The 22,984-nt window shown below is 39.8% G+C and overlaps 1 protein-coding gene and 1 pseudogene across 4 annotated transcripts in view; one reads left to right on the forward strand and one right to left on the reverse strand.

The window, feature by feature from the left end:
- The window catches only part of FNDC3B (fibronectin type III domain containing 3B), a 373,640-nt gene that overhangs the window by 185,846 nt on the left and 164,810 nt on the right, over positions 1-22,984 (reverse strand). The gene's annotated exons all lie outside the window — the stretch shown is intronic.
- The window catches only part of LOC115897613, a 57,501-nt pseudogene that overhangs the window by 1,488 nt on the left and 33,029 nt on the right, over positions 1-22,984 (forward strand).

The raw sequence follows: 22,984 nt of genomic DNA on the forward strand, positions 1-22,984 counted from the left end.
CTAACATTCCAAGTGCCAAGCATTCAATCCAAATTCACGGATAATACACCAAATCACTAAACTATCTGATCATCTCTATAACTGTAAAAAATAAACACAGCAGTCTCTCACATGCTAACACAATGGCAATAATTTAAAGCAAAAGAAGAGAATGGCATAAAAATGGATCACTGCATGACCCAATTTAATTCTTAAGTATAATTTAAACGAATACATCCACCAATCGCTGAAGGCATTGATTTCCAAAACCATTTTTCCCGTCACCTTCAGCATTTTTCACATAGCCATACAGAGAGTTGTATATTTACTTAATATTTGTATTTTAATTGATTCATTAAAAATAAATCATAAACAATGGGATGTCTGCGCCATCCTGAGCACTGTCTGTGAAATTCAAGGGCTGATGTACACAGCTCGATGTAGCAGATGTTAAGAGCATGGTCTGCCTGGTTTTATTTCCCAGCTCACTATTCACACTGGTGGTGTGACCCTGAGCAATTAGCTTAGCCTTTCTGAGCCTTACTTCCTAATAGTCATAAATGAGAATAACAGTTCTTACTTCATATGGTCAGGTTTAAAGATTAAATTCATTACGTGCAAAAGCGCTTAGAGCAGCAGTGCATGGCACAATAATCACTCATCAAAATGTTACTAGTTATCATTATTCTTTACAATGCTTTTTATAATTTTATTGATAGTTTTGGTCGCTTTTTAAAAATGTTCTTGTTACTGTTACAAGTACTAAAGCTTTTTAATAGTCCATACCCATGCAACATAAAATCAACAAGTATATACTTGGTACAACATTGACTTAGGGAACAATCCTTCCTCATTAGGTAAAAATAAAATGTTTCACAGTACAGAGTGTGAACAGAGGTGCTACCACCTCAATAAAGTATTGCTTTTTAATCACCAAAATGTTTACCATGCAAATAGTCTCTTAACCCTAGGCATGACCCCTAAAACTGTTAAAGTCATTTGTGTAAAATGCTTTAAAGAATGTAGGACAAGTATGTGATTTACAGCTAGAAAAGGTTTTTTTCACAGTCTTGATTTCAAGAGTAGCCAAATGACTTTAACATGTTTGTTCCCCCCTTTTGTCACTGTCATCAAAACTATTTCAAAGGACATTTAAAAATATGCACTAACAGTTTCCAAAACTCTACCTTGCCTTAGAACCCCAAGTTCCTCTCCTTTCTGAAATAAACCATTACAACTATAGGCAATTTGGAGTTTAAAAGCTAGCAAAATAAAATCTCATTCACCGTAGTGGTACGAAAAGAAGTTATTGTATTCCTAAACATTTATTTCCCAATCTGTGAGTTCACTATCTCTGCTCAACTGTGTTTGAGAATGTCCAATATTATTGTAATCTTTCCCTAATTAAAACACTAATTTCTCTTCCTAAAGTTCCTAAAAGTCTTAAAAGTCCGCTAGCATTTGTTAATGAGTTTATTTTTCATTTACTTAAACCTTGAACCAGAAAGGTTGGAGAGCCTTTATTATTCAATCAATGGTAATTAATGCAATGATTCTATGACAGTATTCATACATCAAAGAGACAAAAGGAAAGACCAGCAACATTGTATTCTTAGGACCACACAAGCTCTTGGAGAGCTCCTGAGCCCCCACCAAGGCTGCAAGATCATTCTGCCTCATCCTCTATTTCTACCCTGCTACCAGGGATCCCCAAGAGCACGGGTGCCCAACCACTAATAGTGGTCCGTGGCCTGTTAGGAACCGAGCTGCACAGCAGGAGATGAACAGTGGGTAAGCCAGCATTACTGCCTGAGCTCCGCCTCCTGTCAGATCAGCAGCCGCATTAGATTCCTAATCAGCAGCGAACTCTATCATGAAGAGGGATGTAGGGCTGTGCGGCTCCTTATGAGAATCTAACTAATGCCTGATGATCTGAGGTGAAACAGTTTCATTCTGAAACAGTCTCCCTCACCCCCAATCCGTGGAAAACTTGTCTTCCACGAAACCAGTCCCTGGTGCCAAAAAGGTTGGAACCACTGACCTAGAGCTCACACATCTCAGATGCTATCTTCACAACATTCACCCATTCTGGGAGCAGACAGAACTAGACTAATTAGATGAATTACAAATAAAGTTTGGAAATCTCAAAGTGGTGGCAACTGGGAATCCAGGGTATAAATCATCATTTAAAACAAGTCTTAGAAAAAGATCAGCCATAAACTAATCAATTATATTATAATTTCAGGCACATTTAAATGGTATTTTTATCATCTGAGTATTCATGTAATACATGTAAACAGGTAATGAATTCATATAAGTATTGGAGTTGTCTATAAACTGGTACTTGTATGTCTAAATGGCTATTTTTCAACAATAGCCCTTAGTTGCAATAGATCACATTTTTTCCTAATTGATTTAAATATCGTCTTGCTCAAAAAGAATGCAAAGGAGTTGATATCACAACACAGCAAGATAAAACTAATGAGAAAATAAGGCAAAGATGAAATAATGATGTGATAAAATCCAATATATCCTATAAAAGTGACCCTTCAGTCTTTTTAAATTGCTGAGGAACAGAAATTCTTGCTGGCAGAAGTAGCTAGAAGGCCACAGCTAGTAGGTAAACAGATAATAATGGTGAAAGTAATTATCAGAACAAATGGTCTAAATACAAGTACACTTAAGCTGTTTGCAATGGGTCTAATACTGCATACAAAATGTGAGATCTTCTGATGAATCTCATAAATGTCTAATGATGAATCTCTAATCATTCATAGTGACTCAAGACTCTTACGACAAGCTAAGAGATAATGTAGGCACTTTGGTTAGCTCTGAATTTCTTTCTTTCTTTTTTTTTTTTAATTATTCAACACTGATTAATCCCACAAGGGAACTAAAAGGAATACAAAGAAAATAAAGCACAGACACTAACTTCAAAGAAATTCGAACTCTGCTGCAGTGGTTCTTCAACTTCAATGTGCATCCACATCACCTAAAGCGTTTCTTAAAATACAAATCGCTAGGCCCCACTCCGCACAGTGTCAGAATCAGAAAGTTTAGAGGGAATCCCCAAGAATGAGTATTTCTAACAAGTTCTCAGGTGGTGTGGATGCTGCTGTCTAGGGACCATGCTTTGATAAGCTCTGACTTCATGAGACAGAAGACTATATGAACCAGACTTTCCCCCAACATCAGGAACTAGACAAGGATGCCGACCTTCACCACTGAGATTCCACATTGTACTGGAAGTTCTAGCCAGAACAATTAGGCAAGAAAAAGAAAGGCACCCAAATTGGAAGTAAAACTTATCTACTCACATATGACATATCCCAACATACAGAAAATCTCAAAGATCCCACAAAAAAATTACTAGAGGTAGCACACTGAGTCAGTAAAGCCGCAAGGTATCATATCTGCACACAAAAGCCAATTGTGTTTCTACACACCAGAAATGAATAATCAGAAAATTAAGAAAACAATTCCAATCACAACAGCATCCAGAAGAATACAATACCTAGAAATAAATTTAATCAATGGAGTAAATGGTTTGTATACTGAAACTACAAAACATTGCTAAATAGTAGCATGAAACAGAAGACTGATTGATTGATTGATTGATTTTAATACAGCCAGAGTCTCACTATATTGCCAGGCTGATCTTGAACTCCTGGGGCTCAAGTGATACTCCTCGGCCTCCAAAGTACTGGGAGTACAGGCATGAGCCACCACACCCATCCATGGATGATTTATTATTAAGCTAGCAATAATACTCAAAGTGATATAGAGTCAATGTAATACTATCAAAATTCCAGGGACCCCAAATAGGCAGAAAGAATGAACTTGGACCCCATCTCATATCATATACCAAAATCAACTCAAAATGGATCACAGACCTACTTATAGAAGCTTAAAAAAATAATAAAACTCTTAGAAGAAAACAGAAGTAAATCTTCATGACACTGCATTTGGCAACAGATCTGTAGACACCAAAAGTACAAGCAACAAAATATAGATAAAAAGAACTTCATTAAAATTAGAAACTTTTGTGAAACCCCGTCTCTACTAAAAAATACAAAAAACTAGCTGGGCGAGGTGGTGGGCGCCTGTAGTCCCAGCTACTCGGGAGGCTGAGGCAGGAGAATGGCATAAACCCAGGAGGCGGAGCTTGCAGTGAGCCGAGATCCCGCCACTGCACTCCAGTCTAGGCAACAGAGCAAGACTCCGTCTCAAAAAAAAAAAAAAAAAAAAAAAAAAAAAAAAAAAAAAAATTAGAAACTTTTGTGTATCAAAAGACATTACTAAGAAAATGAAAACACATCCTATAGAATGGGAAAAATATTTCCAAATCATATTTGATAAGGGACTTGTATCCAGAATAGATGAAGAACTCTTACAACTCAACAAAAAGACAAACAACCCAACTTAAAAATGGCTAAATGAATAGACATTTCTCCAAAGATAATATGTAAATAGCCAACACACAAACACATGCATACACATAAAAAGATGCTCAACATCATTAATCATGAGGAAAATACAAATCAAAACCATGATGAGATACCACTTCACGCACACTAGGATGGCTATTAAAAGACAAAGACACACACACACAAGAGAGAAAATAACAAATGTTGGCAAGTTTGTGGAGAAATTGGAACCTTTTACACTGCTGGTAGGCAAGTAAAACAGAAACTGTGGAAAAGTGTAGCACTCCCTTAAAAAAGTTAAATGTAAAATTCCCTGATGACCCACTAATTCCACTTTTAGTTGTATTAGGTTGGTACAAAAGTAATTGCTTTTTGCCATTGAAAGTAATATATCCAAGAGAATTGAAAACACATAAACAAACACATCTACAGGCATGTTCACAGCAGCCTGTACATGTGTTCATGTTCACAATACTCAAAAGATAGAAACAGATGAAATGTCCATCAGAAGATGGATGGATAAAATGTGGTATGTACAAACAATAGAATACTACCCAACCATAAAAAGGAATGAAGCACTAATACAAGCTACAATGCTGACAAAGCTTGAAAGCATTAGGATTAGACCCAAAAGATCACCCATATTGTGTCATTCCACTTATATGAAATATTCACAATAAATAAATCTACAGAAACAGAACTCAGATTGGTGGTTGCCAAAGGCTGAGGAGCATCCGCTCAATGGGTACAGCTTTTTGGGGTGATTAAAAACATTTTGGAAACAGAGGTAGTGGTTGCATAACATTGTGAATAGGTGTATTTACTAAATGAGTTAATTTTATGTTCTCTGCATTTCACCTCAACAAAAAAAGAATTGAAAAATTATGCCAATAACCAAAGAAAGATAAGATAGTAAAACTGGGGTTACTAACAAGCTACCAAACAGCAATGGCATATAAATCTCTTGAGAGCACATTTTCATTCCATATACATTCATATTTGCAAAGACACTATTTCTAGACACTGTGCGATGCAAAAGCCAACAGATGCATTGTCTATCCACAAGCAACTGCGTGGGGATACAGACATATAAATAAATAAACACAAGGAGGCATTTCAGGCACTGTCTAAATTTTACAAGATTTAAAGAGATTATTATCTTGTGGAAACCTTAGTAACTGCAGAACTGAGGAGGTCAAAGGCCCTTAGGATATAATAGAAGTCTCACAGTTTTACAAATAAACAAACTGAGGCCCAGAAGCAAGCTGACCAGCCCAGGAAAGAGCAGGCAAGAGATGGAACAACAGAGACGAGAACTCTGTTCTTCTTCTTTTTCTAATTACACTTTCCTTTGAAAGTAAGATCTCTTGTTCCTTAAACTGCTGCTGGCAAACTCATCTTCTTTCCAGGTGTTATTTTCACACAGAAGCTAGGTACTGATGGCACATTCCTCTGGCTCAGGTGAACTGAGTGAAGGCATACTGGTCTCTCTAACCAAAACTACTTCTTCCCAACAGCATCCACCCAGAGAGGAAATGGGCCTGGAAGGCGCTAAGGGAGGCTTGGGTTTGCACCTGGACTCCATCACTTTCTAGCATGACCTTGGGGCAAATTACTTAAAACTGATCAACACTTTTGGCCTACCAAAAGGGATGACAGGTGCTAATTTCAAGGGTTAAGGACTGGAAGATGTAATGCATATAAAGTGCCTAGCACTGTGCCTTGATGAGTAACATCTTAACAACTTAAAACACTGCCCCAGTAGAAGAAAAATACCATGGGAACAAAGAAGTTAGCACCGTGTAATCATTCACCACAGAGGCCAAATGAGCAAATGAGTTACACAGTTTCATAGATGAGCAAGTGAGTGTTTTTGCTCTTCAAATTCTTTCTTTCTAAAGTATCTTTCCATGTTGTAGCTTGGCAAGAATATCCTCCTCTTGAAAATGTAGTATCTTCACGATAACCTAATTATGGTTATTAAAAAATAAGAAAATAAAAAGAACAAGGGAAGGGTGGCTGGTTTGTCATAGTTGTCTACTCCCCCCAACCCTATTCCTCTGTGTCTCCCCAGATTACCTGTTCTGTTTCCCCAATTTCTAGGAAATCTTGGAAAGTTGGGTGTGCAAACTTTCGAGATGTCCTCAGATAGCTCTAAATCAAAGGACCAGCCTTTTGTTTCTGAAAGTCAATCTTCTCCGTTTCTCTGGCATTGGCTTTATTTCAAGAATTTCTAGTCTGGTCCAGTCATTGTCTTTAAAAAGGAGCAAGTGGCCAAAAGAACAAATTGCTCCATGACTAAATTTTCCTGCTAAAACCTTAATGTATATCACTACCAAGAACCAAAACTGAGTTGCTGATAGAATTCTTAAATAAGGGTAGCCATCATCTTCTCACTTGGCCATTTCAAATCACAAGGCCGGCGTTAGTTAACAATTCTGTCTTGCCAATTTGAAATTCAAGTCTTTTCTTTCAAATATTCCTCTTTGAACCTGTTTTGTTACTTAGCTGTTTTAAGGGCATCAGGAGTAGAAAGACCAGGGTTTAATTCTCACATAAGACAAGCTTCTTAAATCCCAATTTTCCTGAATTTCATTGAAATTGAGGAATCTACCCAATTAGTTACTTTATCAAGTTGTTTTTAGGCTTAAATTGTTAAAAAAAAAAAAAAAAAAAAAAACCTATACACTTACTGTGTAAATACATAATACTATGCTTTTCTTAGCTTGTGTTTTATTAAATTCAATCAACATTCATTGTGCAAGATGATGTAAGGAATTGAAAGTCACATAGAAGATTTTTAACACATACATAAACAACAAACTACCGCATAAAGCAGCAGCAATTGTTTCATTAGAGGCAAGGAACTCTGGAGCTGGACAATAACAATTATCCGTAGAGTGGGTGGGGGAAGAATATTCAAAATTCAGTAACTAGCAATGAATGGTACAGAAAGCTGGTGAATCCATTCACAGCAGGCATGATGACCTAACATGGTTTCAAAAAGAACTTGATTTAAATTCAGGGCTACAGAAATGCAAGCTTTAAGGACTGTCAAAGACATCAGGTACCAGGAAACAGGCTTGTAGTATAACCTTCAACTCCAGTTTTTAGAACTCTTGGTTGTTACTTTGTTCAGTTCAACAAACCTTTGTTGAACCCAATGTAACTGCCAGACCTTGTGCAGGATGCCAAGGACACAATGACATTGACGAGAACAAACATTTCTGTTCTTAATTATGGAGAGAATGGCATGCGGAATGAGTAATGCACAGGTGCACAGAACCATGTAGGGGGAGGGGAGACCCAGCTTTTGGCCTGAGATTTCTGTGTATCTCAGCATGGAGTCAGGCACATAGCCCAGGCAACTCAAGCAGCATGAGCATTTGGTGAAAGTCTGATCTAGCAACAGAAATAATTGAAGAGTTAGGTAGCAGACCTCTGAGAAAGGGTCCAAGAAATTGATCTCTGGAAAAACAAAAAATAGTGGGTTCCATACATCTAGACTGACGGTGAAGCTGAATCTCCCAGGGTCTCAGGACTCTGCTCTTCAAGTTAAACTTTATCACCTTGTCCCAATTTCAAACATAATTTACTTAGTCTACAAATAAACAACATTCAGGATTACCTTATCATTTAAACTTATTTATTTATTTTGAGACAGGGTCTCACTCTGTCACCTAGGCTGGAGTGCAGTGGCATGATCACAGCTCAATGCAGCCTCAAACTCCTGGGGTCAAGTGATCCTCTCACCACAGCCTCCTGAGTAGCTAGGACTACAGACAAGCCACTACATGCGCAGCTGATTTTTGTATTTTTTTGTAGAGATGTGGTCTCATCATGTTGCCCAGGCTGGCCTTGAACTCCTGGCCTCAAGCGATCCTCCCACCTCAGCCACCCAAAGGGCAGAGATTACAGGTGTGAGTCACTGTGCCTAGCCAGTTAAACTTATTTAAATGAATACTAAGATCCCATCTTTCTTTGTTTTGATCTTTAATGTCAGGTTTGGAACGGCAGGTAATCCAAAGATAAACTTATTTATACTTAAACCAGGACCTTGTAAACATTAAAGCCCTAAGGAATTATACAAATACAACTCAATAATACTGAGAAAAGGCTTCTGATATTTAACAAGTAAAGTCCTTGCAAATATCAACAGCAAAATTAAAACAAAGGCATCAGAAAGAGCATCAAGTGCATCATTTCAAAACCTTTAAAAGCAAACCATCCCAGCATTTTTTTCTCTTTGGCCCATGACATCCGAGAGGCCCTCGGACCTTCTCACACAGAGTAAAGAGCACGTATTAGCATCTCAGCTAATAACAAACTCAAGACGCAGTTCCCAGGAGAGATGAATAGGAACAGGTGAGTATAACTCCTAGTGGTATCCTCTAGACAAACTTGTTGAGGGTAAAAAATTAGCCCCTATTCTGCTTATCAGAACAAGGCTATTTAAATTTTAAATGCCTGAGGTAAAATGAAGACTAAGATGTTAAATAATCATACTAAAGTTTACGCATTTTGTAGAGACAAGAATCAGAAAGACTGCTCATTAAAAATTGATGCAAGCAGAGCAACTAAGGGAGGTCTCAGCAGGAAGGAGGCAGAATTTATTCACTGCACTGGCCCTGAGTCCAGGCTGGGCTGCACTGGCGCAGTCTTGGCTCACTGCAACCTCTGCCTCCTGAGTTCAAGCAATTCTCCTGCCTCAGCCTCCCAAGTAGCTGGGATTACAGGCGTCTGCCACCATGCCAGGCTAATTTTTGTATTTTTAGTAGAGACAGGGTTTCACCATGTTGGTCAGGCTGGTCTCAAATTCTTGGCCTCAGGTGATCCACCCGCCTCAGCCTCCCAAAGTGCTGGGATTACAGGCGTGAACCACCATGCCCGGCCCCCAAGTCTTTAACAGGGTTGCCTGTCATTCTCTCACCAGCTTTCTCTGCTCTTAGGAAGAGTTATGAAAGGGAACAGAGATGAATAAAACCTTGTCTACTCTTCCTTCACGTACTCCCTCTTCCATCCCATTTGCCTGGCCACAAGGCCCTCTTCTCTCAGTGGGGACAGAGGAGTGAGCAAAAGACAGGACAGCAAACAAGTATTTTTGTAACAAGTCCATGAAGAATTCATGGGCAAGTACACATTTCCTATTTTATTTGTGTTCCGCTTTACAATTCCTAGGTCATGCTCTAGCAGGGCAATTTTGCAAATAGTGCTGAAATTATTAACCAGACAACAAAACGTCATTGTACTCCTCACAAGCTGTTTTACATTATTCATCTGTTACAAATGAAAGAACATGAAAAAGTCACCAACCTGAAAGTTGTATGACAAGTAATAATCATGTATTGCTTTACCAACATATCATTACTCAATACATTTCAAGGATCTCAATTATTGTTGCTTTAGTAAGGCTTACAAAGCAAACCACAGAGGATCCCTTTTATCTACTCTCAGGGTTGACTCTGCCATTGCCCCTGCAAGAGTGCTTGCCATAAAGCAAAGTCTTTAACAACATTGTAAGGGCATTTTATTGGCAACATCCTAATGTGGTTTACTAGCTTAGTTCTTTTAACTCATGCACTTAAAATCCAAAGGCAAGAAAGAAATGTCCAGGATGTATGGACTAGAACTACTAAGGAAAATCAAGAGTGATTATGGAAATGGAAAAAAAATGAACCAAATATTCCATAAAACACAGAGTCACAGTTTGTCTACCTGATGCCACTTTCTCTCCAATCTAGAAGGCTGCTCACTCACTCCATCATCACACTCCAGTGTCAGGCTGGAAGGGGCCATCAATCTCCTAAAATTAACTTAACTTTACAAAAGAGTCTTGATTGTTAATAAAAATCCTCTAAGTTGTCCAGCGGCTTGGACCTAATAAAGGGCTCTGAGATAATTAGTTTGATGTATATAGTTCCAGTCTCTGCTTTACCTAAAACCACACAGAAGCGGCTGGGAAAGTAACTGAGAGTTCCTACAGACCAGCCTGTTGCTTTTACTCTTTTGTTTGTTAAGTAAAAAACAAAGGGCAGGCTGAGGGCTGAGGGTAAATAACGACTACAAATAGGTTAGGCTCTCCTACCTCTGAAGTGTTTGCAGTATGATCAAGGGCAGTCAGTAAACACCCCCAAGCAATTATGAGAAAGTTGGTCACCTAGACTGCTACTTTCTCAGCCATAAAAATGAACTGACAAAGTTCTTGTTTGAGAGGCACCAGACTGCTTTAGGGCTGCAACATAGATGCTTCTAATTTTGGCACATTGCCTCCACAGAAACAAGCAATTTTACTAAACAAGCTACAGTTTCACTTTCAAAAACCAACCCTTCATCTATTAAGGGGGCCTGAGACAAGTCAAAATGGAGTATCTACATTTGGGGTGACAGGTTACCAGAAAGGTCTCCTAGCTGATTCACTGCTATTTATCCTCAGCGGAAAAAGCAACAAGATTTTCAATAGAATACATACATTTTAAAGTTAGCTCCTCAAAACAACTACTAAGGCTTTGGGGTTTGCTTACCTGGAAAGGCTAAAAAAAGACACCATATTAGGATAGGTAAGAATGGGGGGAAGGCAAAATTACCAGGTAATCACTAAAAACAAGAGTACATCAAAATGTGGAGTTTCGCATACAGTACTATCAATGGTTAAGCAAGAGTATGAGCACAAACAAATGATATGCATGATATATAAATATGAGCAACTCATAAATCCCTTCAAGGCAAAATGTTAGCATTACACTCCTCCCCTTTCCAGACATCCCTACTCAAACAAAACTGTGAATACTGAGAAGACAGGAGTTTCCTCATCATCTTATCTCTATCACTGCCTTTGAGAAACCACTGTGGTTTATGACTTGTCTTCCCTGTGACTTTACCTGTAAAAGAACCCCCATGTTCCCATATACGTATGCTCACATGGCCTGAGGTCCAATGAGACGCACTTTCCGCCTCATACTTGTCTAGGGATCACATTCACTTTTAGATGAGTAAAACACTGTCAAAGTATTTGAGTAAAAACTTCCTGGCCAGAGATCTGAGGTCAGGTCTGTTAGGCTATCTGCACAGAAATGTTACTAAAATGAAGTAGAGAACAGGATAAGGAGAAAGAAGGATCTGGGGCAGAAAGTTGATCCTCTCTTTGAAAAAGAAGGGAGGAACCAGACAGATACCTAACATGGAAGAAAAAGAAAAAGGAAGGAATTAATTTGATGGATTGGTGTGTAAACTACAGACAAGGCAGAAAAGCCACAACCAGAAAATACACGGTACCAATTAATCTCAACTGAATTGTTTTCCAACTGTCCTCGTGATGCATTAAGAGATCTGTGACCATAGCATATGCATGATATTCAAAATGGTAACTGATACAAATCATCACAGGAATCCAGAGGCTGGTCACTGGTCTATTTCAGCTTTCCAATAGTATTTTTTAAAGTTCTTCTCTTCAGTCCACCCCCATCAAAACCAAATGGCTCCGTGGAGATATGGGATTCAGTCTGTATGGCCCTGGGAAAGTTACTTATTTGTCCATGATACAAAGTAAAAGAGAAGAAACCTCATCATTTCTGTGCTTCCTTCTAGAGTAATATGCTGGGTGGTACTGCTGGTACTGGTGTCACGTAGGTCTATGCTTGCAGATTCCAGAAGACAGGTGTTAGTTGACAATTTCTAAATTCTTCCTGCTATCATCCTCAAATGTCTGTTACATCAAAATTTCTAGGCCTTTTTGAAAATGTAGATTTCCAGGCCTTCAGAGTCTGCTTTTCCCACAAGCAGCCCCACTTCCTCAGGCCATCCCTGATCACTGGTTTTGATGCAGATGTGCTATGGATCAGTTCAGAAGAATGACTTAGAAAGAATGCAGTAAAAAATAAATAGAAGGTAGAAAAAAATAGGCTCATTCAAGATCCTTGAAGCACATCTCATTTGTAGTTACCTTGAGCCCAATTAGCTAAGTTTTAATTTCATCACAACGTTTAAAAGTGCAGAGGGAAAAAGAGTCATTAGCAGAGTTCCATAAACTTTATCCTATTAATGGATATTTAATTGAATATGCTTCAGCTGGCAAAGATGACTATAATTTGGCTAAAAATAGTCCCCCAGCTTTAGTCATAATAAAGCAACCACTGTTATACTTCCACGGCAACAACAAAATGATCACAGGATTTTATATAATATAGGATAATAAGCACTCTATGAAGCATCAGTCTATGCAATTATTGCTGTTTATTTATATGATTAATGGCCCCTGGTGATAGTTTAATATGAAATAGTATACATCTAAGAATAAGGAAGTAGGTAGAACAGTTGATAAAACATTTATAAACATCTTTAATTGACAGCTAAGATCACAGAATTGGAATTCTCTTGGGGATCTTAACGGTCATCCAGACCAATTCCCCATTTAATGCTTGAACTTTTGAACAAAATTTCTAGCAAGTAGCAGAATACTTCAATGTAGAGTTCACTATTTCAAAACGCAGGAAATTCCATTTTTTAATAATCGCAACTGGTAAAGGGTTTCCCCTTTTTCAAAGGCAGAAATCTGAATTCTGTTCCTAAGAGCCATACAAACGAAATGTAACCTCAATCCCATAAAACTAGATTTAAATACAGACTTAGCCAGCTGAATTCCATCAGCCCTCCTCTTCTACAGACAAAAATCATCTAGGCTTTCTTTATCTTCTCCTTCTATGACATGCCTTCCAACCATTCCCCTTGGGTCCTTCTAACAATCTACCTTATCTATGCCCCTTTGCAAAATCAGGTTCTAAAAACATTATATTTTATCATTTTCTGTATGTCCAAGGTGTGAGAAATCATTATAACCCTGGGCTACTGACAATCAAATTCAGAATTAAGTCCAGCCAACCTCTTCCCTACACCTGGGTCAGTGGACCAATGAGGAACTCAACCCACTGCAGAGACAGGCAGAGCCTGCAAACAGGGTCCCGCCAAGTTCAAACCTGAAGAAGGCCATGATTTCTGTTTCTTCATCTTGAATTATACTAGGTTATTGAAATCCTTAGTATTCCAATCAGCACTGAACTCACTACTTAAAAACCTACATTTTTACATTTATGTTATGACTAATTTTTGTTATACTATTTGTAATCATTAAAATATTTAAAGTTATATGTTTTTCAGTGTGTGTATATTGTCATATGAAATCATAAAGTTCTCTTCATATGAAATACTTTAATCTGTTACTTTAACTTAAAGGTTTCTGGAACAGCAGAGTAGTAAAGCACTGAACAAGAAACTCTAATTTTCAATCCCAATTTTTGCAAATGTGTCAGCAGCAAAATCTCAACTCAATAAGAATGTGTATAAAAATAATGATTTAATGATTCTATATAAGGGTAACACATTCGAGTAACACATCAAAAAGCAAGTAACTTCTAAGCTGAGCTAATTCTCTCACTTGAGCCAGAAAAAAGAATATTTTCTTCCCTAAAACCTTAGCTCATTCTTCTCAACAGTCATACCTGTTTGCATATTCACGCGCAAATCTTTTCATTTTTTTGCACTCAGCTGAAAAGTTTAACTAAAACAAAATACTACAAAAATGCAGATTTTGCCAGGCATGGTGACTCACACCTGTAATTTCAGACACTCGGGAGGCTGAGAAGGGAGGATTACTTGATGTCTGGAGTTTGAGAACAGCCTGGGCAAAAAAAAAAGTGAGATTCCCATCTCTAAAAAAGTTTTAAAAACAAAAAATTAGCCAGACACGATGTCACACGCTTGTAGTCCCAGCACACTTTGGGAAGCTGAGGCGGAAGGATTGCGCGGGCCCAGGAGTTTGAGGCTGTAGGGAACTATGACTGTGCCCCTGCACTCCAGCCTGAGTGACATAGACCCACTTCAAAAGAAAAAAGGAAAACAAAAAAAGAAAAGAAAGGAAAAATGCAGAACTCTTAAGAAAAATCTAACGATCTATTTTATCAAAACACATCATAATGAGAGCAGTGGCAGCCCATGTGGAGCGGCCACTGCAAGGATGCCAGCTGCATGGAGGGGTAGGGGGCGGCTTAGTGGAGCTGGCGGGGGCGGGAACAGGTGATCCCAGTGGGAGCCCTGTGCTCTACCAAATTGGCAGGATGGGAGCATGCGCCCCAGGGCACAGCTGCAGCGACCCAGCTGCAGCTCCAGATCCCAGGCATCCCTGCGCTCCCGCAGACTCAGAAGTGCCTTCTCCCACTCCCTGGCCTCTCCCTGCCCCTGGCACCCGCTCCAGTGCGGGAAACAGTTTTGGCTGAGCCTGGGCACTGTCGCGAGCCAGCCGGATGTGTGTGTGCTTGGGGCAGCACTGACATGCCAGCCCCCTGCTGCCTGGGCTTCCTCCAGACCTTGGGCACCAATGAGCATGGGAAGGAGGTCAAGCGGCTGAGGGCGGTTCAGTGCAGGCCTGCAGGTGCCCCTTGGGCTGGACAGCCTGGGCGCCATGGATGGCATATTGATAGTGGTGGGAGGCAGACAGGTTCCTAGGCAGGAAGCGGCAGGTCCCTGGTGAAACTCCACCTTTAAGCCAGGGAGGGCCTGTAGCCTACGGTTGGGGCTGCCAGTTCTGGGTGGAGTCGGCTACTGGGAGTGAGAACTTCCTTGATGCCTTTCGGCTAATCAGATGGTGCTTTTTCCAGGCCCGCCCGTGGCCGCCCATGGTCACCCTCCTGAGCCCATAAAAACCCCCAGACTCAGCGACTCGTCACCTGTCTGTGGATAGGAGCTAACCACTTTGGGTCTCCTCTCCACTGAGAGCTGTTCTGTTGCTCAATAAAGCTCCTCTCTGCCTTGCTTGCCCTCCAGTTGCCTGTGTAACTTCATTCTTCCAGGATGTGGAAAAAAAACTCAAGACCCGCCAAACAGCAGGAACGAAAGGAGCTGTGACACTTTCCCGGCCAGCTTGCTCAGCTGTGGGCAGGAGCTAAAGGGGCTGTAACACTATAGCCCTCCCGCCCTCTGCCAGCACCAGGCAGCCACCTCATGCAACAAGAAGCAGTGGTGATGCTGAACCAGTCCAGGAGCCACAGGCAGGCATGACTGAAAGAGCTGTAACACAAACAGGGTGAAACACAACCCCCACCTCCACCCCCACTCACCACACTGCAGGCAATAAGGAGAGAAGAGCTGCGGCCCTACTGAGAGCCCAGAACTCATTGCTCCTTGATCCAGGGCTGTGACATGCTGTAACACCCTCTTTGGGGCTCTGTGGTTCCTGGCATCTCAGAACTTTCAGGCGCCACTGTGTTCCCCTCATCCAGACACTGGTACCCGCAGCTTGAGGTATGTCTGGTCCAGCCACAGCCTCGTATGGAGCCAGCACCTGTGCTGGTGCATGGAGCTGCCCACCCCACCGCAGCAGCCAGAATGCCTAGCTGTGCACAGTGGCCGGACCCTGTGCTCACACACTTAGACGTCCCTCGCTGCTCCGTGCCTGGTGCACCCTTGGCAGGAAAGGATCCCAGCCGGCGGTGCAAGCTGAGCACAGCCTGGCAGGCCGAGTGTGCAGAAGCAGCCCAGCAGGCACGTGCAAACCTCAAGCAGAGGCGCCACCGGCCACAGAGGTTTCTGGATGGCGAAGTGACACCCGAAGGATCCTGTGATGATGATAGCTCAACAGTAACGTAATCTGATCATTACACATGGCATACAGGTATCAAAATATCACATGTACTCCAACAGTATGTACAATATGTACAATGATTATATATCAACTTTAAAAATAGTAACAATAAACGGTATTGTCCACTAAAACTACACATTCTGTATTCTCCATTTGTTCTCCATTTACTCATGCCCCCTAACCTGCTCACCCTCCGGGAGAAGGCTATATGAGAAGGGCTTAAAATAAATATATGTATTATTATTCATGTTTTGAAAAAGCCATTTCTGACAGTAGACAGCATGTCCACCTAATCTATTAAATTGCTCTAACTGCATAGTAAACTACAGTTCAAAATACTTGTTCACCAGGAGTTGGGAGAAATGTCAGATTCATTTAATTTGTGCTCCATCACACCTTTGGTTTTTCTTTCCCAGGTGCTCATATCACAATATATTATATTCTTACTAATGTCAGCTATAGGAAAGAAAAAAATAAAGGTTCAGATCTTAATCACCAAATCTGTCCAGCATGGGCCTTATAGAATAAGATTTACAAGGAAATTAAAAACAAATCTTCCCTCTAAAGACTGGGGAAAGCATTGTTAAGGCTAAGGTTTTATTAAGTTACACTTCAACCCTTTAATTTTACTAAATTATCTTTTTATTTATTTATTTATTTATTTATTTATTTATTTGAGATGGCGTTTTGCTCTTGTTGCCCAGGCTGGAGTGCGGTGGCACAATCTCGGCTCACTGCAACCTCCTTCTCCCAGATTCAAGTGATTCTCCTGCCTCAGCCTCCCAGGTAGCTAGGATTACAGGCGTGTGCCACCATGCCCAGCTAATTTTGTATTTTTAGTAGAGATGGGGTTTCACCATGTTGGTCAGGCTGGTTTTGAACTCCTGACCTCAAGTGATCTACCCACCTCAGCCTCCCAAAGGGCTGGGGTTACAGGTATGTGCCACTGCTACTGGGAGTGAGAACTTCCTTGATGCCTTCTGGCCAATCGGATGGTGCTTTTTCCAGGCCCGCCCATGGCCACCCATGGACCAATCAGCACACATGTCCTCCCTTCTGAGCCCATATAAACCTCAATAAAACCTCAGCCTGTTTACTAAATGATTAATGTTTTCATGTATTTGGAGAAGTCTAGCCTATCAAAACTTACCGAACAGAAATACAGATGAAGCACAAGTTCACAAAAGCAGCAAGTAGTCAATCTGATCCACAGGGTGCTTTGATCACTTTTTTCCCTTGTAAACTGTGTTATTTATTTGATACCCATGGTATTTTTAATCCTAATGATTGCAGAGAAAGTGCTAATAATATAATAAGGTATTTCTGTTTCTACTTTTGAGTAGGTATCAGGCAAAAGTAATACCCAACAAAAGTTTTCTAATTTCTCCAGGTTTTCATGCAGATTAATATCCTGCTTTCCTTTTACAGACTAAACCTAAACCAAGCAGAAAAGATTGTTGAAAATTACTGACTAGCAGATAAAAAAAAAATTAAGGTAGTGATCTTAGGTGTCATTCAGAAAGCTGAGACTATGAATTCTCTGGATGTGAAGCTGCCTCTTCTGTGATAAGTTCATTGGTTTGGCAGTTTGGTAGCCCCTCCAAAACAGGTTCAAAATAGGCAAAAACAGGTCCAAGACATATAAAATCAGTAAAACAAAGGCAAAAAAAGGACAAAACAAAGATTCTTGGGGCAGAAAGTCAAGCTATTCTTTTGTCATAATCTCTCTCTCAAAAGAAGAAACCTGAATAAACTTTAGTTTTGTAGCAAACCCAATATACTAAAACATCTTGATAGGTTTCATGTGTTCAATACCATGTGCAAAAATTTTAAATTCAGCCAGTGTTTATACAAACTGCATAAAACATCACAATAAAGTGTGACCTATTTTTATTTTTTTATAACTCTTTTTCCAAAATACAGTCTCCAGAATATAGTTTCTTTTTTTGTTGTTGTTTTTTTGTTTTTTTTTTTTGTTTGTTTGTTTTGTTTTTTGTTTATTTTTTTGAGATGGAGTTTTGCTCTTGTTGCCCAGGCTGGAATGCAATGGTGCAATCTCGGCTCCTTGTAGCCTCTGCCTCCTGGATTCAAGCAATTCTCCTGACTCAGCCTTCCAAGTAGCTGGGATTACAGGCACCCACCACCACCCCCAGCTAATTTTTGTTTTAGTAGAGACAGGGTTTCGCCATGTTGGCCAGGCTGGTCTCAAATTCCTGAGCTCAGGTAATCCACCAGCCTTGGCCTCCCAAAGGGCTGGGATTACAGCACTTTGGGAGTAAGCTCGGGCATGAGCCACCACACCTGGCCTTTCAAGTACACTTTCTTTTAACCAGGTTCCCAAGAAATAAGTTACAAACTTACGTTACTCACGCAAGACTATTTTAGGTCCTAATCCTCTAGCAGTGGAACCCCCTTTCCACTCAGGACAACATTTCAGAAAACCAGTAACTATTAAACATGGCATTAATGAGCTGCAATAAACATAACTCCCATAAAAATCATCTGAAACTGGCCAATTTCAATCAGTCCTACAGTCTCTTGAGAAAAGCTACTTACACTAGGCAATAGAACTATTACCCTACGGTTGTAAAAACGTTGCTTCCAAGTTTTGCATATACACATATCCCTGCTCATTCCATTATCATAAAGAAATATGATTGAATATTTTTATATTAGCATTTAACTACATATAAATGGCTGACTTTAAGTTTAAAATCAAGCTCTCGAGTTCTGAACAAAATGTATTACCCAGCCCTATCTACTAGACCACAATGTAATTCAACCAATTTATAATAATAATAACCAGGAATTAATTAAATGTGGAACTTCTTTCCATGATAAAAACAATGAGGAGCAAATTCCTTTACCTATAGAATGCATTATCTTTCTGATCTTAGCCTCCTAGTACTTAGATTTTGATGACCTTCAGACACTTTTCCAAAATCATATGATATGATACACACACTCCAAGAAATAAAGGGAAGATAAATAGAAAACTCTACAAGGAGAATGCAGGTTTCTTCCCTGGCCAACCGTAGTGCTGTAGTAGTTGTGGCAGATACTAGGGCCAACCTCCTCTAAATTCAATTCCACACTCCACAAATGACTAGTTGTGAGATCCTAGGCATGTTAATAAACCTTTCTCTGTGCCTTGGTTTCCTCACCTATAAAATGAATGAAGTAATAGTAACAATTTCACAAGATTATCTGAGGAAGAAATTAGTTAACACATATAAAATTCTTAGAAGAGTACCTAGCACATGGTGGGCTTCCCGGCTGGGCTAGCTGAGATTACTACTATTACATCAATGGCAGCCATAGTTGCCAGGCCCTCTCCTACCCCAACTGTCCCTGCTATTCCTGTTATATTTCCGTTTTAACCAGTAAGTTTAAAGAACTAGATTTTTCCATAAGTACAGTTAGTCCTGGATAAGAATATCCAGACAACCAAATGGTTGTAGCCATTGGGGGAGGGTAATTCTGGTTTTAAACTTTTATGGGTTATATATGCCAAAAAAAGTCATTTACTCCAGGCAGGCAAATCAACATTGAGTTCTCACTGACTAAGGCCAGGCAACGTTTACCGCTGCATAGAACTGCACAGAAATCTACCTTTCCACTCACAAAAGTATTCTGTCCTTTCCGTCTCTCTCCATTTCCACCACAATGCTGAGTGAAGCTGTTCAGTGTTCAACATGTACTCAATAAGCAACACAGGCCAAAATAGGTAAGTGTCCTGTGCATGCCATGTGCTCACTGAGTTTCATTATCAGTAGTGTTGTTTTTCCACCCACTCAACCAAGGCTTCTGAAATTTAACACACAAAACAATGGGTAATTGCAAGGAATGCCACATCTTTTCCATGAGCTCCGTCCTCAGTTCATACAGTGAATACTAGACTTTGCCAGAAAGTACTATTACTGTCAACTTATAGAAAGTGACTAAACTGACAACAAGAACAAAAAAAACACGTTATTTTCACCCTTTCATATACAGTAAGTTTGTAGCTCTAAAACTAAGAGACAGTTTACAAAGTAATCAAAACTCCTTCATATGTTTCAATTAGCCTTTTCTTAAGGGATTATCCAGGTGGAATAAAACCTCTATCACCCATTTAATAACATATTATAAATGAATTCTATGCTTTTATTTTTGTCTGTGCATGTAGGTATAAATGCACAGAAATGGACCATGAGTTGGAAACTCAGAGTTCTATTTTGCTCAGGAGAAATTAAAAATATTCTCACAATTCTATTTGCCAAGGCAGCCTGGTTTATTTATGAAAACTTGGCCACAAGTGGTCAGAATAAAAGCATTTCAATGGGGCTGTCTCTTTATTCCTTTTTCTCTGCTCTTTTCTCACTCTCCTTAAGCAGCGTCTCCGGTGCATGCTTGGTTTCTAAAGGTCTGATGAGACTATGGATGCTACAGTGAATGCTGAAGTCTGAAAGAAATATTTCTCTCTCCCTCTCTTTGAGTCAGAAAATTCTGAACACAAGAGGATCCATTCAAGGCATGATGGAGTGCCTCACAGAGGCAGCAATATGTTCACAGTTGGCAAACACAGATCTGTTTGGACAGTGAGTACAGCCATCCACTCAGCAAACATCAGCTTTCCTATTAGTTCACAGCAGAAAGAACGAGACGCTGGCGGCCCTTCTTTCAGACTCCAACACCACTTTGGGACAAGCCTTCTAAACAAAATGCCTTTGTCTGACAGGCACAATTCAGTGGGTCCCAACGGCTTTCTTAGAAGCTATGTCTGTCTGTTCACAATCACATTCGGGCCCAAAAATCATTTGTAAAAGTCTGAAGGGGAAAAAAGTGACGGGAAATACCCCAATTTCCTTGTATAGTAAAAGACGAGGAGTGCCTGAATGGCTTTACACCAAGCACTAAGAGCAGCAGTTGAAAAGGGATGAAATGTATGAGGGATTCTCATGGGACGTCACTCCCCTTAGGTGCTTTTGGGAGCCTGCCTGTTGTTACCACTGCAATCTGGAGGTACACCAAGCATAATCTTTCAAAGAAAATCAGTGAAAAGATAAAGCAAATCAAAGGGCAAACTTCCTACTGAGTTACATTCCTATGTGAATGTAACATCCCTCCCCATAAGGTGTCAAAATAAAATGCTTATGCAGTTTCTTAAGAATCGACAGTTCAGAAAGATAGAAAAAGTGGCTAGGATGTTCTTTGATACCAAAATTTCACCAAATCCTCTATGTCATAAATAAATAAATTCAAAGAGAAGACACACTGATGTCCTGTCTTGCTTTCTCCCGCCTTTGGGCATGAATTTGCTATATGACCACTTGCTCCTACATACCTGACAAAAGAAATCCATCAGAATGACATTTTGTTTACTGTAAACACAAAATCCAAAATTTTAACAAGAAATTACAAAATTCTATTAAAAATATGAATAACTGCCACAGGGGAAGGGGGGCAGGGAGGGAGACAATGTCCTCCAGGATATTAGAGCGCCCACAGCTTGTCACATATTTTTATTGCTAAGTATTCATTCCCACTTCGATGTATATCGAAAATAATGAGTAAATTTCAGAACCCACAGAACTCCCCATGTAATATGTTTCTAAGGACAAACACTCAGGAAAACTACTGCCAGCCCACGGCCGGCTTTGGTACAGCTCACAAGCTAAAAATGGTTGTCACATTTTTAAAGGGTTGTAAAAGAGTACGCATCAGAGACTGTATGTCTGCAAAGCATGTTATTTACCATCCTGCCCTTTACAGAAAAAGTTTGCCAAACCCTGCAGCAAACTATTAAAAAGGCTCAAATAATAATTCTTAATTCTCTTTAAGCCAAATCATGAATGCTTAGCAAAATTATGAATGTGCTTTCAAGTAATCTCTTCCAGGGGTCATGGACCAGAGACTCAGGGGAAGGTGGAATGACCACCCTGAGAACAGAAGGGCCTACACAAGAATCTACTCATTCAATAACAGATGGTTAATGAGACCATTCTTAAGGCTTTATAAGACAAATCTTGCATCCTTTGGGAAAGAGACCAACACACTGTTCAGTTTAGAGAATTTATAACTTACAAAATTAGGAATAACCACTTGCCCTTACAAGAGGGTGTTAGTTGAATCAAGTGTGTCAAAGGATATGACAGAAAGTATCTAAAAGGGGACAGGAGGGATCTTTATTACTATCATGTGTGGTTCTCTGGTATTCTTGTAGAATACACCAAAGGAAATACTGGTCAAATAAAAGACAAAGCAAGGCAGAAGACTTTATAAAACTCTTCCTTTTTCTTTCTACATGCACAAATATAACCTCATATAGACCAGTCTGTTTTGTTTAAGACTCAAGATTTCTGTCTTTTTCAATGAATACAGGAAAGATGCCTTTTTGAAGGGAATGCTTAGCCCAAATTTCTAACTTACAAATAAAGAGTCATTAAAGAGAGGGAGGAAAAAAAGGGTACCGGGAAATTCTAGATGATGTAACTTCAAGTTCCTGCCCCATGATGGCCGACTCAACTCAGTCTGGAAATCTGGCATATGTGATTTGCCAACTCAACTGCAGCTGCCTTTTAAGGAGTTCAAAATTTCATGCACTCAAGGGTTTATTTGTGAAGCCAGTCACTTTTTAGGAACTAATCATATATACATAATATTCTAAGGACAACATGTATCCAAGTTATTACATCATGCAAAAATGCATGAAGTAGAGCTGCCAGATAAAAGAGCACACCCAGATAAAGTTGAATTTCAAAACCACAGCAAATAATTTTTCATACCAGCATATCCCAAGTACTGCACGGGACACAATTACCCTAAAAAAATGCTGTAGATCTGAAATTCAACTTCAACTGGGCATCATGTACATTTATTTCCTAAATCTGGCAACCCTGCCATGAAAACATGAAGGCTGTTCTGATATCTACTAAGCAGTTGCCATCTTGTAACACGCCATAGTTTG

This window comes from Rhinopithecus roxellana, chromosome 1, assembly GCF_007565055.1.
Source record: "Rhinopithecus roxellana isolate Shanxi Qingling chromosome 1, ASM756505v1, whole genome shotgun sequence".
In the NCBI taxonomy this organism is placed as follows: Eukaryota; Metazoa; Chordata; class Mammalia; order Primates; family Cercopithecidae; genus Rhinopithecus; species Rhinopithecus roxellana.